The sequence below is a fragment of the Monodon monoceros genome, unplaced genomic scaffold (genome assembly GCF_005190385.1).
Source record: "Monodon monoceros isolate NGI ecotype Baffin Bay Population unplaced genomic scaffold, NGI_Narwhal_1 Super_Scaffold_11, whole genome shotgun sequence".
NCBI lineage: Eukaryota > Metazoa > Chordata > Mammalia > Artiodactyla > Monodontidae > Monodon > Monodon monoceros.
This window is the reverse complement of record NW_021703767.1, coordinates 128,895,689-128,915,334: the sequence shown is the minus strand read 5'-3', so window position 1 is coordinate 128,915,334 and position 19,646 is coordinate 128,895,689. Positions and strand designations below refer to the sequence as shown.

Genomic DNA, 19,646 nt, shown 5'->3' with positions numbered 1-19,646 from the left:
CGCATTCCCCCTTGGTATCCATACTTTGTTCTCTACATCTGTGACTTTTAATTTAAAATGTTTATTTATTCATCCTTAACCCTGCATTAAATAAAAGATATCTTTGTACTTACTCTGTTTTTGTATAAAACATAGACATACATATACTATGTAAACAGGTATACAGGGTATCCGTGGTACTAAAATTTCATGGGAGGAACATTTGGGAAAAATGTTCAAAAAGTCTCCTAAGGGAGACAGTAATTAAAAAGTTGAGAAATACTGCTCTGTGCAGTTGTGTGTCATTCATAGAGTCTTAGTTTCTATATATATATATATATATATATATATTTTTTTTTTTTTTGCAGTATGTGGGCCTCTCACTGTTGTGGCCTCTCCTGTTGTGGCTCACAGGCTCCCGACGTGCAGGCTCAATGGCCATGGCTCACGGGCCCAGCCGCTCCACGGCACGTGGGATCTTCCCGGACCGGGGCACGACCCGTGTCCCCTGCATCAGCAGGCGGACTCTCAACCACTGCACCACCAGGGAAGCCCTTAGTTTCTATATTGATAGTTAATCTCTATTTCCTTCCAGAGTGTTTCCTTCTAGCTTTTTTTACCTGTAATTTGAGTTGGCTGCCACCAGATGGTAGACTCTTGTCTCATGGTTCAACCAGACAGACTCAGCTACATAGTTAATGTGGACAACAGGAAGGTGGTGAACTTAAGGCAAGGTTAATGCTATTCTGGTGCTTCTACCAAAATAGAACTCTTGATTTAAAAGTGAAGTATAACATCTATTAGAATTGTTACTGTGCATTTAAATAGCATCCTAGATTTAGAACAAGATTTAAAGAAATAACACGTTTTATGAATCTTTACATATCCTCGATGATTGCTAAATTGACCTGAGTTTCAGCCAATTAGTAACCGTAAGTCATTTTACCTTTCTGAGAGTCAGATTAGGATTAAAAGAAGAACATATATACACTTAGTAACAATTTACATTTAATCTTTCCTAGCTTGAATTTCTTCTCTTCATTTTCACCACAGAAACTCTCCCCATACACACACACACACACACACACACACACACACACACACACTTATTTTATTGTGCCAGTTTTCAGTGTTGTAAGTACTCTTGCGGTGAGATTTAAATAGTTGCCCTCTAAGGCTGCTTATAACTCTGGGAGTTTTTTATAATCTATGCAGGATATCAGCATGGTTGTTGATGGACATAGGTGAAGGAAGAGTTACAGCAGGTAAGGGTATTTGGAATAAGTCAATCTTGTAGCAAGTATGTTTGAATTGCCAGAGGGAGAGAAAGAGGACATTTCTCACGGGTGATGAATACTGAAGTGGAAATGGGCAGCAAGAGGCTTATGTATGAGTGTGCATGGCAGGAAGTAGTAAGTATGGCAACTTGATGAGGAAGAAGGTGTTGGAAGCAATAAAAGATGAGACAGGAACATGCTGAGGAAATCTGATGTCTCAGGCCAAAGGAAGCTTGTGTGGATTCTTGAAAATGAATTTTGCGCTCTCTATGTGTATGATTTCAGCAAAAGAAGTCAGTAGCTTCACAGAAACCTAGAAAAATCAGAGAGAAGACTTTTTCAGGAATCTGGACCTGAAGTTTTAGTTGGCCTAGATCAGTACGTCTCTGGACCAGGAGAAACTCTAGAAAGGGTTTGGAACATTGGTTTGGAAAGTAATATTTCATTTCTTACAATGAAGCAAAACTATGTTGATCTAATCTCCAGTGTTAGAGACTAAAGAAAAGATAGAACTTTGTCTTTAAACTGAAGAGTAAAAAGCTTTTGAACAATTGCTCTTGTTCCTCAATTTTAAAAAAATACATATCTGTAAAAATCAAAGAGAAAAGATGTTACTTTTGGCCACTTTGTAGAGGGACAAAAGAAATAAGTCTTCAGAGATGACTCAGTAAATGAAAAGCATTTGATAGGAGCCTGTGTGATTATTGATGCTGTGAACATTTGGTAGATTTGAGTTTTCAAGGCTAACTTTTAAGAAATTCAGTGTCTAGAAGACAATAGCATGGTTTTATGGAAAGACAGTGAGCTTAACAGGCCTGAGTTAGAATCATAGTTCTGCCATCAGCTTAGCTTTATGACCTTGAGTAACCTAAAGTTTCTTAGTGCTCCAAAGAAAACAAGACCACTGATGCCTACTTAATGATGTGAAGCCACTGGTGAAACAGTCCCACCTAGCATGTTGCTAGACACATAGTCATTGCACAGTAAATGTCAATTTCCTCTGCTTTTACCTACAGTTTTAACCTATACTGCCTAGATATGATTGGTGGGGCCTTAGATATACCATTAGGTTTATTTCTCAGATTACTAATCAACGGGATTAAACAGATGGGCATGTTTTTTCATGTAATTAAACTCTTTGTATGAAAGTTGAGTGTATTATTAAGCTAGTTAAATGTAAGCATTAACTGGAATCAATCATATTTATATCATGTTTAATTATAAGTTTTTAATTAAATAAAAAATGCTTAAAAATAGTAGGAACATTAATTCTTGAATTGTATCAACCTCTATTTAATTTAACCTCACCTCTTTTGCCATGAATTAGTAATATGAGTAATTTCCTGTGACATTTTCTTGAAATCCTACCTTTCCTAGAGCAAGTTATGCCAGTTTTGCTGTGGGTAGTTTTCTGCATTTATTAATTTTTTTTCAAATCATATCTCTTCTCTAGTGACTAGACTCAATTCAAACTAGGCAAAGAGAAAGAACTAACTTGCCTCTTCTGCCATATTTTTTAAACCAACTTCCTGAGTGTTCAAACTTATCACCATCAAAAAAGGAAGTACCATTAGGTCCCATTTGATTATTTTGGTGTTTTTGTTTTTGTTTTTGCGGTACGCGGGCCTCTCACTATCGTGGCCTCTTCCGTTGCGGAGCACAGGCTCCGGACGAGCAGGCTCAGTGGCCATGGCTCAAGGACCCAGCCGCTCCGCGGCATGTGGGATCTTCCCAGACCGGGGCATGAACCTGTGTCCCCTGCATCGGCGGGCAGACTCTCAACCACTGTGCCACCAAGGAAGCACCTATTTTGGTTTTTATTTCCATTTCTCTAGGAGGTGGGTCAAAGAGGATCTTGCTGTGATTTATGTCATAGAGTGTTCTGCCTATGATTTCCTCTAATAGTTTGAGAGTTTCTGGCCTTATATTTAGATCTTTAATCCATTTTGAGCTTATTTTTGTGTATGGTGTTAGGGAGTGTTCTAATCTCGTACTTTTACATGTACCTGTCCAGTTTTCCCAGCACCACTTACTGAAGAGGCTGTCTTTTCTCCACTGTATATTCTTGCCTCCTTTATCAAAGATAAGGTGACCACATGTGCGTGGGTTTATCTCTGGTCTTTCTATCCTGTTCCATTGATCTATCTTTCTGTTTTTGTGCCAGTGCCATACTGCTTGATTACTGTAGCTTTGTAATGAAGTCTAAAGTCAGGGAGCCTGATTCCTCCAGCTCCATTTTTCATTCTCAAGATTTTTTTGGCTATTCAGGGTCTTTTGTGTTTCCACACAAATTGTGAAATTTTTTGTTCTAGTTCTGTGAAAAATGCCAGTGGTAGTTTGATAGGGATTGCATTGAATCTATAGATTGCTTTGGGTAGTAGCGTCATTTTCACAATGTTGATTCTTCCAATCCAAGAACATGGTATATCTCTCCATCTATTTGTATCATCTTTAATTTCTTTCATCAGTGTCTTATAATTTTCTGCATACAGGTCTTTTCTCTCCTTAGGTAGGTTTAATCCTAGATATTTTATTCATTTTGTTGCAATGGTAAATGGGAGTGTTTCCTCAATTTCACTTTCAGAATTTTCATCATTAGTGTATAGGAATGCCAGAGATTTCTGTGCATTAATTTTGTATCCTGCTACTTTACCAAATTCATTGATTACCTCTAGTAGTTTTCTGGTAGCATCTTTGGGATTCTCTATGTATAGTATCATGTCATCTGCAAACAGTGACAGCTTTAGTTCTTCTTTTCCGATTTGGATTCCTTTTATTTCCTTTTCTTCTCTGATTGCTGTGGCTAAAACTTCCAAAACTATGTTGAATAAGAGTGGTGAGAGTGGGCAAACTTGTCTTGTTCCTGATCTTAGTGGAAATGTTTTCAGTTTTTCTCCATTGAAGATGATGTTGGCTGTGGGTTTGCCATATATGGCCTTTATTATGTTGAGGAAAGTTCCCTCTGTGCCTACTTTCTGAAGGGTTTTTATCATAAATGGGTGTTGAATTTTGTAGAAAGCTTTCTCTGCATCTATTGAGATGATCATTTGGTTTTTCTCCTTCAGTTTGTTGATATGGTGTATCACGTTCATTGTTTTGCATATATTGAAGAATCCTTGCATTCCTGGAATAAACCCCACTTAATCATGTTGTATGATCCTTTTAATGTGCTGTTGGATTCTGTTTGCTAGGATTTTGTTGAGGATTTTTGCATCTATGTTCATCAGTGATATTGCCCTGTAGTTTTCTTTCTTTGTGACGTCCTTGTCTGGTTTTGGTATCAGGGTGATGGTGGCCTCGTAGAATGAGTTTGGGAGTGTTCCTCCTTCTGCTATATTTGGGAGGAGATTGAGAAGGACAGGTGTTAGCTCTTCTCTAAATGTTTGATAGAATTCACCTGTGAATCCATCTGGTCCTGGGCTTCTGTTTGTTGGAAGATTTTAAATCACAGTTTCAATTTTAGTGCTTGTGATTGGGCTGTTCATATTTTCTATTTCTTCCTGATTCAGTCTTGGCAGGTTGTGCATTTCTAAGAATTTGTCCATTTCTTCCAGGTTGTCTATTTTATTGGCATAGAGTTGCTTGTAGTAATCTCTCATGATCTTTTGTATTTCTGCAGTGTCAGTTGTTACCTCTCCTTTCTCATTTCTAATTCTATTGATTTGAGTCTTCTCTCTTTTTTTTCTTGATGAGTCTGGCTAATGGTTTATCAATGTTGTTTATCTTCTCAAAGAACCAGCTTTTAATTTTATTTATCTTTGCTATTGTTTCCTTCATTTCTATTTCATTTATTTCTGCTCTGATCTTTATGATTTCTTTCCTTCTGCTAATTTTGGGGTTTTTTTGTTCTTCTATCTCTAACTGCTTTAGGTGCAAGGTTATGTTGTTTATTCGAAATGTTTCCTGTTTCTTAAGGTAGGATTGTATTGCTATAAACTTCCCTCTTAGAACTGCTTTTGCTGCATCCCATAGGTTTTGGGTCGTCGTGTCTCCATTGTCATTTGTTTTTGGCATTTTTTGATTTCCTCTTTGATTTCTTCAGTGATCACTTCGTTATTAAGTAGTGTAGTGTTTAGCCTCCATGTGTTTGTATTTTTTACAGATCTTTTCCTGTAATTGATATCTAGTCTCATAGTGTTGTGGTTGGAAAAGATACTTGATACAATTTCAATTTTATTAAATTTACCAAGGCTTGATTTGTGACCCAGGATATGATCTATCCTGGAGAATGTTCCATGAGCACTTGAGAAAAATGTGTATTCTGTTGCTTTGGGATGGAATGTCCTATAAATATCAATTAAGTCCATCTTGTTTAATGTATCATTTAAAGCTTGTGTTTCCTCATTTACTTTCATTTTTGATGATCTGTGCATTGGTGAAAGTGGAGTGTAAAATCCCCTACTATGAATGTGTTACTATCGAATTCCCCTTTTATGGCTCTTAGTATTTGCCTTATGTATTGAGGTGCTCCTATGTTGGGTGCATAAATATTTTCAATTGTTATATCTTCTTGGATCAAACCCTTGATCATTATGTAGTGTCCTTCTTTGTCTCTTCTAATAGTCTTTGTTCTAAAGTCTATTTTGTCTGATATGAGAATTGCTACTCCAGCTTTCTTTTGCTTTCCATTTGTATGAAATATCTTTCTCAATCCCCTTACTTTCAGTCTGTATGTGTCTCTAGGTCTGAAGTGGATCTCTTGTAGACAGCATATATATGGGTCTTGTTTTTGTACCCATTCAGCCAGTCTGTGTCTTTTGGTAGGAGCATTTAATCCATTTACATTTAAGGTAATTATCGATATGTATGTTCCTATTCCCACTTTCTTAATTGTTTTGGGTTTGTTATTGTAGATCTTTTACTTCTCTTGTGTTTCTTGCCTAGAGAAGTTCCTTTAGCATTTGTTGTAAAGCAGGTTTGGTGGTGTTGAACTCTCTCACCTTTTGCTTGTCTGTAAAGGTTTTAATTTCTCCATCAAATCTGAATGAGATCCTTGCTGGGTAGAGTAATCTTGGTTGTATGTTTTTATCCTTCATCACTTTAAATATGTCCTGCTGGTCCCTTCTGGTTTGCAGAGTTTCTGCTGAAAGATCAGCTGTTAACCTTATGGGGATTCCCTTGTGTGTTATGCGTTGTGTTTCCCTTGCTGCTTTTAATATGTTTTCTTTGTATTTAATTTTTGACAGTTTGACTAATATGTGTGTTGGCATGTTTCTCCTTGGATTTATCCTGTATGGGACTCTCTGTTCTTACTGGACTTGATTAACTGTTTCCTTTCCCATATTAGGGAAGTTTTCAACTATAATCTCTTCAAATATTTTCTCAGTCCCTTTCTTTTTCTCTTCTTCTTCTGGAACCCCTATAATTTGAATGTTGGTGTGTTTAATGTTGTCCCAGAGGTCTCTGAGCCTGTCCTCAGTTCTTTTCATTGTTTTTAATTTATTCTTCTCTGCAGTAGTTATTTCCACTATTTTATCTTCCAGGTCACTTCTCCGTTCTTCTGCCTCAGTTATTCTGCTATTGATCCCTTCTAGAGTATTTTTAGTTTCATTTATTGTGTTGTTCATCATTGCTTCTTTCCTCTTTAGTTCTTCTAATTCCTTGTTAAATGTTTCTTCCATTTTGTCTATTCTATTTCCAAGATTTTGGATCATCTTTACTATCATTATTCTGAATTCTTTTTCAAGTAGCCTGCCTATTTCCTCTTCATTTGTTAGGTCTGGTGGGTTTTTATCTTGCTCCTTCATCTGCTGTGTGTTTTTCTGTCTTCTCATTTTGCTTATCTTACTGTGTTTGGGGTCTCCTTTTTGCAGGCTGCAGGTTCGTAGTTCCCTTTGTTTTTGATGTCTGTCCCCAGTGGCTAAAGTTGGTTCAGTGGGTTGTATAGGCTTCCTGGTAGAGGGGACTAGTGCCTGTGTTCTGGTGGATGAGGCTGGATCTTGTCTTTCTGGTGGGCAGGTCCACGTCTGGTGGTGTGTTTTGGGGTGTCTGTGGACTTATTATGATTTTAGGCAGCCTCTCTGCTAATGGGTGGGGTTGTGTTCCTGTATTGCTAGTTGTTTGGCCTTGGGTGTCCAGCACTGTAGCTTGCTGGTCGTTGAGAGAAGCTGGGTGCTGGTGTTGAAATGGAGATCTCTGGGAGATTTTCACCATTTGATATTATGTGGAGCTGGGAGGTCTCTTGTTGACCAGTGTCCTGAAGTTGGCTCTCCCACCTCAGAGGCACAGCACTGACTCCTAGCTGCAGCACCAAGAGACTTTCATCTACACGGCTCAGAATAAAAGGGAGAAAAAGTAGAAAGAAAGAAAGAGGATAAAATAAAATAAAATAAAATAACATAAAGTAAAATAAAGTTATTAAATTAAAAAATAATTATTAAGAAAAATATTTTTTAAAAAAAGGATGGATAGAACCCTAGGACAAATGGTGAAAGCAAAGCTATACAGACAAAATCTCATACAGAAGCATACACATACACTCACAAAAAGAAGAAAAGGGGAAAAAAATAATAAATCTTGCTCTCAAAGTCCATCTCCTCAATTTGGGATGATTCGTTTTCCATTCATGTATTCCACAGATGCAGGGTATATCAAGTTGATTGTGGAGCTTTAATCCGCTGCTTCTGAGGCTGCTGGGAGAGATTTCCCTTTCTCTTCTTTGTTCGCACAGCTCCAGGGGCTCAATTTTGGATTTGGCCCCTCGTCTGCGTGTAGGTCCCCGGAGGGCGTCTGTTCTTAGCTCAGATAGGATGGGGTTAAAGGAGCAGCTGCTTCGGGGACTCTGGCTCACTCAGGCCGAGGGGAGGGAGGGGTGCGGATGTAGGGCGAGCCTTCGGCGGCAGAGGCCGGCGGGACGTTGCACCAGCCTGAGGCGCACCGTGCGCTCTCCCGGGGAAGTTGTCCCTGGATCCCGGGACCCTGGCAGTGGCGGGCTGCACAGGCTCCCCGGAAGGGGGTGTGGATAGTGACCTGTGCTTGCACACAGGCTTCTTGGTGGCGGCAGCAGCAGCCTTAGCGTCTCATGCCCGTCTCAGGGGTCCACGCTGTTAGCCGTGGCTTGTGCCCGTCTCTGGAGCTCCTTTAAGCAGTGCTCTTAATCCCCTCTCCTCGCATACCAGGAAACAAAGAGGGAAGAAAAAGTCTCTTGCCTCTTCTTCAAGTCCAGCCTTTTCCCAGGACTCCCTCCGGGCTAGCCTTGGTGCACTCACCCGCTGCAGGCTGTATTCACGCCACCAACCCCAGTCCTCTCCCTGCCCTCCGATCAAAGCCCGAGCCTCAGCTCCCAGCCCCGCCCGCCCAGGCAGGTGAGCAGACAAGCCTCTCGGCCTGGTAAGTGCCGGTCGGCACCGATCCTCTGTGCGGGATCTCTCAGCTTTGCCCTCTGCACCTCTGTTGCTATGCTCTCCTCCGCGGCTCCAAAGCTCCCCCGCTCCGCCACCCAAAGTCTCCACCCACGAAAGGGCTTCCTACTGTGTGGAAACCTTTCCTTCTTCACAGCTCTCTCCCACTGGTACAGGTCCGGTCCCTGTTCTTTTGTCTCTGTTTATTCTTTTTTCTTTTGCCCTACCCAGGTACGTGGGGAGTTTCTTGCCTTTTGGGAGGTCTGAGGTCTTCTGCCAGCGTTCAGTAAGTGTTCTGTAGGAATTGTTCCACGTGTAGATGTATTTCTTGCGTATCTGTGGGGAGGAAGGTAATCTCTGCGTCTTACTCTTACCCCATCTTCCCCCTCTCCCTCTATTGTGGTTCTTAACCTACAGGGCCTTTGTGTTGTCATTATTAGTGTAGTAGCATTACTGCTTCAAAACAATAAGTTCCTTGAGTCCAGTGGGTGTATTATTACCACTTACTAGTAGCAGGCATGCAGGGAAAATGTGTCTGAGTGAGTGAGTGAACAAATAAGAACGAGTGACGTTCCAAGAGTCTCTGCCGTGAAGCAGTTTTGTGATGACTCACTTAGCCAAGGATCTTTCCTCTTAGAGTTGCGGTTAAAGGGGGAAAATGGCTCAGATGTAAGATGAGGCTGAGCTTTGAACACAGTGCAGTGCATGGCAAGCCATGGAGAGCACACCTATTTGGCCGTGGTCTTCTCTTTACCAGGGTTTTTTAAATTTCTCTTTTCAAGCTAGTACTTCTTTTGAGCCACAGTATCTCTGGAGCTATCAGTTAGAAATCCCCACCTTTGTCTCTTATCTAACAGTTCTCTTTTCAATTGGAGTGATGCAGGGACCTTTCCACCTTTCCCTCTACCTTTTGCAGATGGAAGCAGATCTCTTAGCTGTTGGTAAGCCATGGCCACACTTGTCATCTTCTCATTGTTTTGTCTCTTCTCATCTCTGTGTCTTCCTTGACCACTGTAGTTACTTTGGAGCAGTGGGAGAATTCTTTTTGAAGGAGGTCACACTGGCTGTCTTAATAGTCAGCCTGTGATGAAATCACTGTAGAGATAGCATTGTATGTGCTACTTTTTTGAATGGACAAAATTCTTAGAGTTGTTTCGAGTAGGGCTCCCACAGAGCATTTTCTCACCATGTAGCCTATGAGCTTGAAACCTACTCGTAGTGTATTAGACTGCTAATCAAAGTGGAAACAAATTAACAAGGTAATTGCAAAACATTGTACCTTTTCAGAATATATAGCTACAAATTAAATTATAAGGGTAGCCATGTAGATTGATTTATTCCTTTTGTAAAATAGCAACCTGCATAATAAATTTATGTATGTTTAATACCCCTTTTGACCTGGCAATTTCCTTCTGGTTGTCTAGTTAAAGGAAATAATTCATAAAAATATGAATGCAGTGTACCAGGTGTGGAACTGTGCTCAGCAGTGTCAGAGAAACCATTACAGTGGCTTAACAAAATAGACATTTATCTTTCTCACATAACCAGAAGTGAGGAGACCAACACTCAGAGCTGCTGAGGCACCTCCATGATACTGATGCCAAAAGCTCAGCTTCTCTGTGCACCAGTGCCGAATCAAATCTCGGAGATAAAGGTTTGGGTGAAGTAGAAAAGGATAGCTTTATTGCTTTGCCAGGAAAAGGGGGACACAGCGGGCTCCTACCTCAAATAAAAAAACAACTATGTGTCCCAACCCAGGAGGATTTGATGCAGATTTTATAACAATGGTTCAGAGATGGGGTCTCTGACAAGATTAGGGTGTGAGCAGGGCTTGCACTCATCTCATCTCCTAATCTTGATGAGCCTTCTCTGGTCCCTTTAATCTTGCCTCAGGTGGTTTCTTGGCTGCTCCTCCCTTGATTAGCAACTGTTTGAATCTGCCCCTTGGAACTCAGGGAAAGTCATGGAGGCTGGAGTCTTGCCTACAATAAATGGGGGACAAAAGGACCTCCATGCCTGGGAGCCCCACAGGGCCTGCTTGGTTTCAATACGATTGGCATCCCAGGCTTCTTCAATGGCTTTTGCCCTCACTGTCACTTGTGGTTATTGGATGGCAAGTCATGTCATTGTTCCAGGTGAGAAGAGAAAAGGACAGGAGGACAAGTAAAACTTTCCTAGAAATCTCAGGTGGACTTCTGTTTATTTTTCATTAGCCAGAACTGTGTCTCCCCTAGCTGTAAGGAAGGCTGGGAAATTAAGTTTTAGGTTTGGTACATTGTCAGGTTAACCCTTATTGGGTTTTCTTAGTAAGGAAAATTGGGAGAATGGCTGTTTGTGAACAACTAGTAATGTTGTCCACAGCAATCAATGTACTGAAGATAACAAAAGTAAAATAACAGAGGCACACTTAATATCCATTTGCAGGTTAATAGATAAATAAAATGATCAGACATGATAGAATATTCTGTAACTATATTAATTATAGTTAGGTCATGAAAACAGAAGCCAATCTAGGTATGAGGGCTAGGAAACGTTTTAATACAGGGAATTAGAAGCTATACAGTCCTTGGAGGGCTGGAGGAGTGAAGGTCAGGAAGACGCCTATCTTAGCTTGGAGTCCTCCCAAAGCAGAGCCTGAGGCAAGGACTATGAGCAGATAGTTTACTTGGGAGGTGAGCCCAAGGATCAGCAGTGGGAGAGTAAGGGAAAGAAGAATAGCCAATGTAGGGGTGCATTGTAGGGCAGGGGTCCCCAACCCCTGGGCTGCAGACCGGTAAGGGTCCGTGACCTGTTAGGAACCAGGCCGCACAACAGGAGGTGAGTGGCAGGTGAGCGAGCGAAGCTTCATCTGCCGCTCCCCATCACTGGCATTACTGCCTGACCATTTCCAACCCCCCCAATTCTGTGGAAAAATTATCTTCCATAAAACTGGTGCCAAAAAGTTTGGGGACTGCTGTTGTAGAGGTTGCGTTATGATAGGCAGGAGCTTGATTCTTTCAGAACCTACTGAGAAACAGAGTACCTTCCAGAATTGTCTGCCCAAAGGTGGGAGCATTTATCCACTGGCTCCCAAGAATTGCCCCCAGAGATATTAACTTCCTGTATTTATGAGCTGCCCATGTGTATGTGAGCCAGCTAGCTCCCATGACATCTGAAGTGTTGGAGGAACCCTGGAGATGTGTATCCTGCACTTGAGTTGGGATGCTGCCAGCATGAAGTGAGTTGAAACTTGTGTGGAACTATGCAACCATGGCTGAAATCAGAGGTGAAGGCAAGAGGATATGACCCCGGGTGCAGAGGCATCTGCTACAGCAAATATCAGGAAATTGGACATGAAAGAGTCATAGGGGAGCAGCCACTAAAAGCCTTAACTGCCTGTAGTACCCAAATAGGTGGTTCTCTGGTGGACACTCAGAAGCCTCTGGCAGTGCCTTCCATCTCTGGCTCCCACAGCTGCTGCTGGGGAGTAACAGCTTCTCGTTACCTTTCAAATGTCATGCAAATGCCTCTTTTTTTTTTTTTAATAGATTTATTTATTTTTATTTATTTATTTCTGGCCGCATTGGGTCTTCATTGCTGCACATAGGCTTTCTCTAGTTGCAGTGAGCGGAGGCTACTCTTCATTGTGGTGCGCGGGCTTCTCATTGCGGTGGCTTCTCTTGTTGTGGAGCACAGGCTCTAGGCACACGGGCTTCAGTAGTTGTGGCATGCAGGCTCAGTAGTTGTGGCTCACGGGCTTTAGAGCACAGGCTCAGTAGTTGTGGTGCACGAGCTTAGTTGCTCTGCAGCATGTGGGATCTTCCCGGACCAGGGCTCGAACCTGTGTCCCCTGCATTGGCAGGCGGATTCTTCACCACTGTGCCACCAGGGAAGCCCGCAAGTGCCTCTTATTGGTGGGAATCTAATGGGAAACCTGATGGCAAGGGCCTCTGAGAAATGCAGTTTCCAGGCTTCATGCCCCTGAGGTACAAGGGAATGCTCAGAAGGGTGGAGGTTGTCCTGAATATCAGTGAATGATATCTGGCCCAGCAGCAACTGATGAATTATGTGTGAAGAGTTTACAGAACTTGTTTTAATTGCTTCCTATTCTCTGCACTGCTGAAGGAGGGATCCCGCCCTCGGGGCTTGGGGATGCCAAACGCCCAACACTGGAGAGATGAGATCAACGGCAGCTGATCGGCCAGATGGACTCATAGCTGGAGGCTGAGGACAGGGATGCCATGCAGGGCCCGAGAGAGCTGTGCTCAGGAACAGCGTGAGCAACCAGGGTCTGTAGGAGGCAGGCTTTGCAGTGTTGAGAGGCTGGGGAACCCCTGCTTCATGTGGAGGATGAGATTGGCTTGTGGGAATAACTCCACTTGCTTGGAGGCAATTGAAACCCGCTGCTCAGGGCTAAGCAGGAACTACTCTTGGTACCTTTGATAAGGAGAGTTGCTTGGCTAGGAGACTTTGACCATTGGAGCAGAGTGAGGAAGAGAACTAGCAGTTAGGCCATTCAAGGCCTTCCTGATTTTACCAGATGTCAAGGCAGCACATGGTAGTAAGCCTTAATTTGAGGTCGCATACCACATAAATGACAAGTCGTTTGGGTAGAGAAAAAAGGGCATGTCTTTTTTAAAATACTAAGATTAAATAGCTCTCATTTAATCATCTCATTTTGCAAGGCAGCCCGTTCTTCCCAAGATTTCCTCCATTTGTGGCAAGCCCAAGAACCTCAAGGCCTGACTCAATACCAAGGGTCAGACCTTCATCTAGTATCCCCTAAGAAAAATTGAGAAAACAGGGCCTGGCTCTTAGTGAAGATATTGGAAGATACATGAATGAGTGAAAATAATCAAATGAATGAACACGTGAACCAGAAAGCACGCCGAGCCAAGAGAGAGGCCCGGAGCTCGTCACTCCCTTTGCTTCTGCAGATACTTGGTGTCATTTGCCATCCAATGGTCACTCTTCCACCAGCTGTTATATCCATAGGTTCAACACCACCTTGTCCCTGGTGGGAAAGGAGTGCAGACTCTCCTCCTTAAATCTGAAACCCAGTCTTCCCTGCCTAAACAGCTGCTGCCACAGCCTTTAGTGGGTTGGAGGAAAAGTGGGAAGACTCTGGAAACCCGGAAGCATTGGCCACCCAACCCGCTCTTACCTGAACCTCTTCCCAGGGTCAGAAATCATAAAGAACAAGTCTTCCGCACTACACACTCATTGTTTTTCTTTTCTTTTCTTGTTTTTTTTTTTTCCCACACACATTTCTGCAGCCTCTATAACTGTGCCGCCCAATATGGTAGGCATTTAAATTTAAAATTTATATCCCCAGCTACACGAGCCACATTTTAAGTGCTCAAGAGCCACCTGTAGCTGGTGGCTACCGTGTTGGACAATACAGTTTATAGAACATTTCTACCCTCACAGAAAATTCTGTTCGACAGTGCCACAACTTGTGGACAGTATCTCAATTTTGTAGGATCATTCATGCATTCAATCGATATGCTGAATACCTACCATGTGCCTGACCCTATTCTAAGCACTGAGGGTACAGCAGTAGACAAGACAGACAAAATTTCTGCCCTCCCAGGACTTACACTTTAATTTACAAAGCCTGCATCCAAATGTCAGTGTGTAGCAATAACTTGAAGAAGGAAGCCCTAGGAAACAGGTGGCTGCTAATTGTTTTTTGTTTTAATCCTGGCTCATCCCCAGTCTGATTTCTGTGAGGTGTAGCTCAATTTTCTTCAACTATTAGACCTCTGAATTTTAGACTTCTGATTTGGGGTGATTTGCAAGGCACAAATCGCTTACATATTTGATTTACCTTTAAGTATTAGCTGTCATTGTAAAGTTTTTTACATTGTAAATGAGAGTTTTATTTGAAAGTAGTTGTTCTAGGATATAATCATTTAAATCAATTCTGCCTCCCTGTGTCTAGAATTTTAATTCAGTGAAAGGTCTAGTTCTTACTGATGGTATGTAACCACAGCAGAGACAATACATTGCAATCATTTCATTGGTTTTCCTACCACAAAGCCCATGTTTTAATACACCCCTCCATACAAGAGTTACTCATAGAACGTTAATAATACCAGCCTAAAAAGTTGAATAATGGAAATGGGTGGTATTTCTAAATTAGCCATTAGAATTCAGACACTGTGCTAATGCTCTCATCAAGAGCCACGATCACCAACACCAACAATCTGGTTGAACTAATGAACTGTAAACGTTTTCCCCACTGGTGAACTGATGAACTGTTACAGTTGAAATGGGTCTTTCTGATCCAAATCCCTCTTTCCCCATTATTGGTTCTTCAAGTATGTAAATGATTTGTCCAAGGCAATAGTTGAAGAGTAAAACCCTACCATAGCATAATAAAGGAGTCCAGAAATTCACCCATGCAAAGCAGTGCTTCTCAAACTTTTGTGTGTGTCCTGGAGGGCTTGTTGAAGCACTGATTGCTGAGCCCCGTCCCCAGAGTTTCTGATTCAGTGGGTCTAGGGTAGAGCCTGATAATTTGCATTTCCAGCAACTTCCTGGGTGCTGCTGGTGGTCCACATTTTGAGAACCCCATTTTGTAAACCATGTGGCTACATTATTGTGGAGTTAATAAAATGATGAGAGCACCTACACAGCTAGCCTAGAGATCTGAGGATCCAGCTGCATGATCCAGTTCTATCCAATTGTAGACTTGGGTTTGGCACCAGCTGTTGTTGGTGGTCATCTAGTACTGGGTAAATACTGATGGGGATGCTTCTGGGTCCGATAGCTGTCTGGGACTTCCAGGACAGTGACATTCCAGTTATCTCATCGTTAGTAAGCATTTGTTTTGTTGTTCAGATCTGGGAAGATTAGGTCTTAGGGGCCCAGCTTCTGGATTTCTGCTTCTCAACCACTGCCTGCTGTTTCCCTGTCAGTCTGTCTTTTCCTCCATATTTCCTTCCCAGCCCTAGAAGGCGAAATCTTTGGCCCAACCCTATTTGAGAAGCTGGCAAGCCAGTTACATTATATCCCAAACTGCATTATTTAGGAATTTTAAAGCAGCCAGTAGTAGGGCTTCTGCTGTTTAATGTATTCATCCAAACTCCTGCCTCAGTATCCTCTCTCGGCACCTTTGCACTTTTCCACCTTTACCTGTCAAAACCCTTCTTAACTTTGAAAGTTAATGCAGATTCCACCTCCTTCAAAAACCTTGTCTGGTACCCTCCAGAAGACGTCATTTTTCCTTCCTCTGAAAGGATAGGAATATTATTTTATTCTCAAGACAACCTTGCAGTGTAGGTGTGATACCTGTTTTACAGATAGGGATGCTGAGACAAGAAGGGTAACACATTTTCTAGTTTGTTACAATTTGCTATAATATAATAGTTTGTCTGATGCAGCTGGTAGGGCCAAATCTGGCTGTGGAGTGATTTTTGATGTGCCAATTTCTCCCCATGCTAAACTGCAAGCTCCTGAAGGCAGGGGTTGTGTCTTGTTTGCTCTTCTTTGCAGCCCCAGCCCCTGCTACTAACAGTACTTGTTACATGGTGGCACTCTATTTTTCAAAGAATGGATCTCCAGGCTCATTGCTGCTTGTAGTGTGTCTTCCTGCCCTGCTTCTCTCTGTGCAGGGAGGGGGGCACCTTCAGCGTGGCCTCTCCCTGTGTTCCCACTCAGAATTTTCAGCCTCAGCTCCTCACTCTGTTCCCTCTATGAATGCAGCGTTCAGGAAAAGGAACGTCACTCCACCTTGGGAACAAGTGATTTGGAGCTGAGGGTAGTTTCAGCTGTGTGCCAGGCTCTTAGTCTTCATGCGGCTTCCACACCCTCTTCATGGGCCTCAGTCTCTCCTTTTCAGTCCTTATCTCTTAATCTTGGGCATCCCTATGAAGCAAGTAGCAGGGACATGTGAGAGGTTTATCAAAGAGATTGAGTAAAAGGTCACAAAGAGTTCATGTTGCTTACAACTGGAATTGCGTGAGAGGCTGTGGATCAAAATATTTAAGAAACACTGACTCACTCATTTTCTGTTTCGAATATAACTTGCAAATGTGGTCATTTATCATTCCACTTCTTCCATCTCTCGGAAAACTACCAGTTTCATGAGTAAGAAGAAGTGGGATTGGCCTCGCTGTGGCTCCAGTGCCCCCTTAGGCGGGGGCAAGGATCCCTGGTTCTCCACCAGCTGCACAATTAGAATCCCCGGGGGCTTCCCTCTGTCCCTGGAGGAGTCTGATTTGATTGCTCTAGTATGTTCCTCCAGGGTTCTAATGTGCAGTCAGGGTTAGAGGTCCTAGATTCAGTTCTTGGTTTCTAGCCCTGGCTTATGAGAGCCAACTTGAGAGCCTTTTAAAATTGTCCCATCTAAGAACCTGGAATTAGAATTCCTGAGGGAAAAACCTAGGAATTTAATTTAAAAATAGATTCTGACCATCAGCTGGTTTGGGAAACACCAATCTTGGTTCTTCTGGATATTTCTTCTAGCCCTTGTAGTCATCAAAGCAAGACAGAATTATCAACACAGTTAAATGAGCTGTTCAATACTTCAGGCCCTCACAGGTGAGGTCGAATGTATTACTTAATGCATGCTTCCTGAAGCAAGGCGTAAAGTTCACCAGAAGTTCTTAGAATACCACGGCTTCCCCGTGGAATGAGCTTGTCTGCACAGGTCTTACCTGTGACCTGGACCCATACTCTTCAAGTGACGGCTTCCCCTGTTTTATATTGGCCCATCCCACTCTTGCCCACATAATTTTTCATGTCATAATTTTTATTCCAGCTGCACATTCAACAGTCTGTATCCTCTGGAATCGCTTGACATAAATTATGTATTTTCAAAGATTAAACCAAACCACAAATTAAAACTGTCTTCATACTAGCGCAAGAATTAAAGAAGGCTTTATGTAGATTGAGGTGCGATGGGAGGAGCGAAGGAAGGGGAATGGGGGAAAAAAAAGAGTTTGAGGTTAAAGGTCTGTCAACGAAAAATGTTGCCTGCCATATTAGTAAACAGAGGATGTTGCAGCCATCAAGCCGCTACAGCCCCCCCCCAGTGGTGAGCCCTGACGGAACTCAGGTTGGAGACAGATGGGCTGACAGCTGCCAAGTCCTCACCACTGCAGCCACCCCAGCGGGGCACCCTGAGGGGGCTCAGGATGGGAAAGAACAATATACTGGCCCTAGACCGCTAAGGTGCATATCAGAGGAATGATTTCAGTGAGCCCAGACTCTTGCATCTCCCCACTCAGAAAAGCGCTAAATTCCTTAACTTGAGAATTTGGTTTTCTTTAATAACAGTAATCTTTTTATGTTCCAACTACCTAGTCTTTGTTGCAGAAACCCCTGTGTATCCTGGCTCCTCCATTACCTCTTCGGAGCAGTCCCTCAGAGCTACCTGAGAGGCTGCTTCCCAGGCTTGAAGTCCTCAGAAAGTCTGCCAAATAAAACATAATTCTCAACTGTTAGGTCATGCATTTTTTTCAGTCAACAGGTCAAAATTCAAATTTAGCAGTTACTATGATATTATGAATAATTTCACATACTGAGATGTATTGTTTGTTCAAAGCGTGCATCATCGATTTAAATGCTCTTTCCACATGTAAACATTCTGGTAAGAGTTTTGCCTGTTTCATAAGGCCTTGCCTCTCTTTCCATTGTAAAAACTTGGTACCTCTTTCAGAACAAATGCCTGCTACCCAAAGGAAATAAAGATGTTTTTTTAGATCCCCAAATTCAATTTCTGAGGGTGTTTCTCAGGCGCTGCTAAAGAAAAAAGGAAGATGCGTGAGTTTCTTTGTGGACAAAGAAACTGTGGACAAGAAATAATCTTTTTCATAAGCAGTGCAGTCAAAATGATAGAACATGCTCGTTTAGTATTTGGCATTCCTACAATATCATTTAATTCCTTGACCTCAGTGTTCAGTTTTTAATACCAAAACTATAAAAAGGGAAGTGTGATACATATTCTTCACCTCGCACAAGCACCTTTCTGTCTCCTTAAATGAGATAAGTGTCTTAATACACTTTAATGCTAGAAGGAGGAGGTCTTTGTCATTCTAATATGCCTCAAACTTCTGGTCCCGTCTTTTACCCTGGTGCTGACTTCCGTGGCTGTGGACAGCAGAACACCCTCCCCCAACAAATTCAAAGTCCAGCTGGTCTTGAGGAACATTCAGGTAGTTACTTCTCAGTCCTCCAAGCAGAATCCACATCGATTGATCCCATTTTGTAGGCTTTTCCTTAGCAGGAGATGAATAATTTTTACCCTTTTGTTTGGAATTCAGCATCTCAGTGGATCTGACAACCTCCAATATTTTCTTTTCCTTTTCAGACAAGGAAATAGGAAGGGGAGGAGAGGAAAGGATCTCTATTGAAGGTGTTTTTTAATCCTTTGAAGTTCACTGGACCCCAGGCCTCCTGGAAGATAGAGCTTGGGTGGAAGGCAGAGCTGTACGTCCTCCTCCCCGCCCTCCCCGCTCCCCCAACACACACTGTGCAGGTTCTGCAGCAGGAGAGCCTTTATAAGTCAGAAATCACACAGCCTGTTTCTTTTGGCCCACATGAATTAATTGCTAGTATTTTAAAATAGTGTGACTCATCTAAAATGTCTAGCCTCTCTTGATAATTTAGGGAAAAAATTTTGAGAGGATTTTCAGTTTCTTTAAGAAAAAAACAAAAGATACAAAGACCTGTTTTCCTGCTGACAATTGGCTGGAGACAAAAAAAACACTATTTTCTCCTGCTTTCAAGTTCATTATAGTCCCCTTGACTTCCTATAAACTGAACTTTCAGACCTGACAGAAAGCGACAGTCACTGTAATCATGCTCACACTGTTGATCATAAGTTCAGAAGAGGATGAACTAGTTCTTGCACAAAAGTGAGAAAATTTGGAAGAAAGACTAGGAGGACTACAAGTTTCAAGAAAAATGATAGAGAAATTTCTTTATGGAACTGAAGGATATTCCTGTGTTTATTTTATTTATTTATTTATTTTTTTTGCGGTACGCGGGCCTCTCACCACTGTGGCCCCTCCTGCTGCGGAGCACAGGCTCCGGACTCGCAGGCCCAGCGGCCATGGCTCAT

At 42.3% G+C, this 19,646-nt stretch overlaps 1 protein-coding gene across 2 annotated transcripts in view; it reads left to right on the top strand.

Annotated features, from left to right (window-relative positions):
- The window catches only part of TMEM108 (transmembrane protein 108), a 397,442-nt gene that overhangs the window by 209,607 nt on the left and 168,189 nt on the right, over positions 1-19,646 (top strand). The gene's annotated exons all lie outside the window — the stretch shown is intronic.